Genomic DNA, 5,000 nt, shown 5'->3' on the forward strand with positions numbered 1-5,000 from the left:
ATTTTTTTTTTAGTCATGAATATTATAACGAACGCGCAACTGATAAAAACTGGAAATATTTGCGTAGTCCTTGAATAACAGCAGTTGGAATAACACTGCAAGTCTCTCCTCTCTCTCTCTCTCTCTCTCTCTCTCTCTCTCTCTCTCTCTCTCTCTCTCTCTCTTCAGATTCTGAAGGTCAACATTCAGACTTCATACATCTAAATTACCAACGCAAACATTAGGTTTGTTCTTTTAAGCTGGCAATCTAACGATATGCTAATGAGGATATTATTCATTCCTGGAGCTGTTTATCATCACGAGTTACCGTGACAACGGCTCAAGGACGCTAAAAGGTGCAAAAAGAACACGGAATTGATTTGAGACGTATGAATGCTGAAAGCAAAGAGTTACCGTGAGGTCCCGAGAGGTATCTTTATAACACCAATATTTTAACCACTGAAGATCTCTCTCTCTCTCTCTCTCTCTCTCTCTCTCTCTCTCTCTCTCTCTCTCTCTCTCTCTCTCTCTCTCTCTCTCTCTCTCTCTCTCTCCGGTACTAAAAAGGTGGCTTGTTGTTTTAACTATTCCTGTACATTGTTTTTTGTTACTCATTCAAGCCATCTTCGTCAAGTTGATAAGACTTGCTATACCTTTAGTTTATCTTCCTTTAAAACGTTCCAGTTGTTTACTTTTTGTCACTGATGTGAGTCAAAGCAAAGGTCCTTTGGGTTTTTGTTCTTATACACACACACACACACATACGTACAAAACACACACACACACACACACATATATATATGTGTGTGTGTGTGTGTGTGTGTGTGTGTGTGTGTGTGTGTGTGTTTGTATGTTTATATATATGTGTGTGTATGTGTGTGTTTACATAAATGTACACCCCTAAGAACTCTTGTGATTTTCTCTACGTCATATAGATCCTTGAAAATATAAATAAAAGCTGATTTTTGACAGATGTATCCCTGAATAAAACAAATACCAATATTGACAAAACGTTATTGAGCAACCCATCATGAACATCATGAACATTTCGAATGTCCTCGTCATCATTGTATTACGAAACGAAATACACGGACACACGCGCGCAGGCGCTCACAGACGTACATGCTTCTGAAGCTTGTTTACCCCCCGGTGACATGCAGCTGATGACAATACCTTGCGTGGCCCATCCAGACAATAGCAACTGCCCAAAGACACTCAGTAGAGAGAGAGAGACAGGTCTCCGATGTCAGGGTGAGGGAAAGGCTTTGGATGAAGGAGGCTTTTATTAGAATGCTGATTCTCAGTTTTTCCTTTTTGTATTTGCTGAAGCATTGTTTAGACAATGGTTATCGCTTAGTTGATAAGCTTAGTTTCGTTCATTTTGTCTTTCTCTTGTCCCTTGTTCTCTTCGTTGTTATTCAAATTGTTTTTCCTTAATAGGATATGGAATTGCAAATAAATACTTCTTTCCTTGAGTTACGCGGTCGTAAGATGAGGACAAGAAAGTGTCAAGCATCAACAAAACAAGACGACATAAAGAGACGTTAAAAACAACAAGGATCAAGTTAACTGATGGCTCAGACGTTTCTCAACAATCCATCCAACAATAAGCATGTTTCTCTCGTTCATTAGTTAGGTATTTCCTTGTCGGTTTGTTAATGTGTGTTTATTCATAATATGATCGCCATCATAATGAATTTTTTTCTACTCCTGACATGTTTTTCTTTATCTTTGGATAAAGATCTGTCATTTGAGTTACTCAAGAGTTTCAACAAAACACGAATTTAATAGAAAAATGATTTAGATAACAAGATCATATCGGGAGGAAATATGATATAACGAGAGATATTGATCTGCTTATGTATCATCACATAAACAAACATACACGCACACATGTCTGCCAGTGTATCACCCCATTCCCCATCTTTTTCGTTATTTCTTGTAATAAGATACCTTCGGCCACTCCAACAAGCCAAACTGTTTTGTCAAGCCGAAGGAATCAGTTTAAATCTGTTTAAAATCAGTCTTCCATTTAAACCGTGCAACCGTTATATTCTTTTGCATTTCCTTTCCTAAATATAATAATAAGACAAAAAACAAGAAAGAAAATAAATGTAATTGGAAGGAAAACCATAGACTTTATTTAGTCATTTTATCCTGTCATTTCTGTAGCTCTCAGGTTACGTTCAGTATCCATTATTAGGGGATCATTTGACGAAAATAGACTTTTATGTGCTATAAAATTCTATGAAAATAATGAACTTCACCGGAGATGATGATTTAACAGTCGCTTAATGGAAGTTTTTCCATTGTTGCCAGTCGCGTGAGAAAACTGATATCGCCATAATTCATAATTTTCCGCTCATCGCCACTCAATTTCACCACCATGACAGGCAACAGTGGGTCGGAACTACCTACTAATTTTTTAAAGAAGTCTTTAACATCTGACGAAATTTTTCATGCGAACTAGATGAAGAAATGAAGACAGAATTAGATATGTAACAGAACACTTTTTTTATTCTTTTACTTTTTACATAGAAGTGACTTAGCGAGACCAAATAATAACAAGCATCATCAAAGAGTCTCTCTCTCTCTCTCTCTCTCTCTCTCTCTCTCTCTCTCTCTCTCTCTCTCATGTGGTTAAGGAAAAAATTTTCTGAGCTGAGTTGTCTTAAATTATAGTCATGATCACTTTATCAGTGAATTTTATTGCAAATTCACCCTGTGGAATTGATGCCATGAACATGCAACAAGCGAAAAGCATTTTCTCGATTATTTAAGAGAACAGATATTCTGTTTTATCAGGCTGTCTTCGCAACCGAGTTCAGCTAACAGTCTTGATCCATTTTTTCTAAAAGATCCATTGGTGCGTATTGAAAAATGAACCATGATTGTTTTCACTTTCAGTTACAATCTTTTGCTCTTCATTTCATTATCCTCTTTTCATGGTTGTCGATCTTAGCCGAAACATCAAGGCTCCTTCATGAGACTCACAACTTTGTTCTTTCAAATGATACTTTCTTTTCGTGTCCTTGTGGATACAATCGTCGTCAAACGAACGGGTCAGACTTGTTGCATCTGTCCTGCTTAGATGCCCTTAACACTGAACGATGATTTATGACGAACTCTATTCAGGTTCTACGTCTTAAACCAGTTTCGAAGTGCAGTGTGCTACCACAGCGAACGGGTCATGATCGTCGTATGATTGCTTAAAAGCGCGAGAGCCTTTAAGTTCGCAGCATTAAACTTTTATGAACTTCTTGACCTTCAGTGGCAGGTGTCTGGAAAGTAGCCGACTATGGTCCAGGAGTCGCCAAGAGTGATTTAAACTCTGCGACATCCGTCCGTCGAGTGTCATGGACTCTCACTTTCATCCTCTTGGGAGATGAAGCTTTTTAGTCTTTGGTTTCGCGCTTTCGTCTTTTCGGCTGTGATTAACGATCATTGCTTCCAAGCGTTCGCCTTGAGTGATTAACGATAGGGACATTAAAGGATTTTATTTTCTTAGACATTCTAAACTCTGATGTCTGAAGGTTTTTTTTTTTTCTTAAGGAAAAAGTCAGGGTAGGAGAGTTATTTTGACTGAGTATCTATGCTAATTTTGTGACTCGGTGTAGTAAATAGCATCAGCTGAAATAAATATTACATTTCTTATATAAATAGTAAATTCTGCCGTTTACCAAGGCGTTATCTTTCCAAAGACACCACAAAACTACTACAGCCATTACCATGGTATTTCAAAAACGACAGACTGACATTCCACCCATACTTTCTGATGGAAAGAAGCCCAACCAGAATGAAACTGCGGAAGATATTATCTTGAAAATCGTTCTCGATTTGACTGGCCAAATATTGACGCGTTCTCTAACTGCCAGTTCTTAAAGAGGTTCTACAGGGTAGTAACTGTTAACGAGGTCATTGGGCGACCTGGGTCCTTGCTGCTAAAGTCAGCGATAGAAAGACATTTATCATCAGCCATCTCTTACCCTGCTTCTTCGGATAGGTTCTCCAGCTGTGCTCCTCTCTCTTCTCCTCTCTCTCTTCTCTCTCTCTCTCTCTCTCTGTCTCTCTCTCTCTGTTGAGTCTCCTTTAATTCTTGGCTCTCTTCGTTCACTTGTTTCTCTCTCAAAAGACTTCTCTCTCTCTCTCTCTCTCTCTCTCTCTCTCTCTCTCACAAATACACCTTCGCACACACATACATAATAAACTATCTTACAAAAATCTTCAAAACGCTGTCTGTTTGTCTGTCTGTATCCCTCTCTCTCATCAAATAATAAAAAGGATTTACCAATATGACATTTATGACCCTGCGTGAGCGAAGTACCCAACGGTGGGTGAATCACTTAATACTTTACGACCTCATTTTTTCATTCCGTAAATGTTTTACAAGACATCATAGGCTTTGTATCATTCGGCCTACTGGCGGGCAACAAAAACAGGTGGAAGGTAATCTCGGCGTCATTAGGAAGGTCGCGAGGTGATGATTTAATGCTTGAGAAGACGCTAGAATTATTTATCTGTGTATGAAGTTGGATAAGGTATTGGATTTGGTTTCTTTGATGCGTTAACCGTTATCTAGAATTTACTCCTAAATGGAGCTGTAAAAGGTATTTCATTTGCATTTTTAATTACTTTCTTTTTGTTTTGCCGATGCTCACAATGATTCATTGTGTTTACTGTTGTTGTGTTTATTGCAACAGCTGTGCTTACGATGATGATCACCAATGTGTTTAAATATTCTGAAAGTTCTTAGGAAATCATGTTTGTAGCAAATGAAATCTGCTACAAACAAATGATTTCATTTGCTACAAGCAAATGAAATCTGCTACTATAGGTCTTCTACGGTAGTAGAAGACCTATAGTAGATTCACATCAACCGTGCATTTGACGTCTAGGCCAGTCCCTTACGACGCTCCTAATTGGCTGTTGAAAAGCCAATCACAGGGCTGGAAACCTCTCCTGAAAGACGAATACCTCAGGAGAGGTGGAACGTAGATCCAAACCATGTGAACTCTCGAGAG

The 5,000-nt window shown here is 38.4% G+C and overlaps 1 protein-coding gene across 1 annotated transcript in view; it reads left to right on the plus strand.

Moving 5' to 3' along the window:
• The window catches only part of LOC135226595 (uncharacterized), a 129,853-nt gene that overhangs the window by 44,592 nt on the left and 80,261 nt on the right, over positions 1-5,000 (plus strand).

This window comes from Macrobrachium nipponense, chromosome 20 (genome assembly GCF_015104395.2).
Source record: "Macrobrachium nipponense isolate FS-2020 chromosome 20, ASM1510439v2, whole genome shotgun sequence".
NCBI classification, from domain to species: domain Eukaryota; kingdom Metazoa; phylum Arthropoda; class Malacostraca; order Decapoda; family Palaemonidae; genus Macrobrachium; species Macrobrachium nipponense.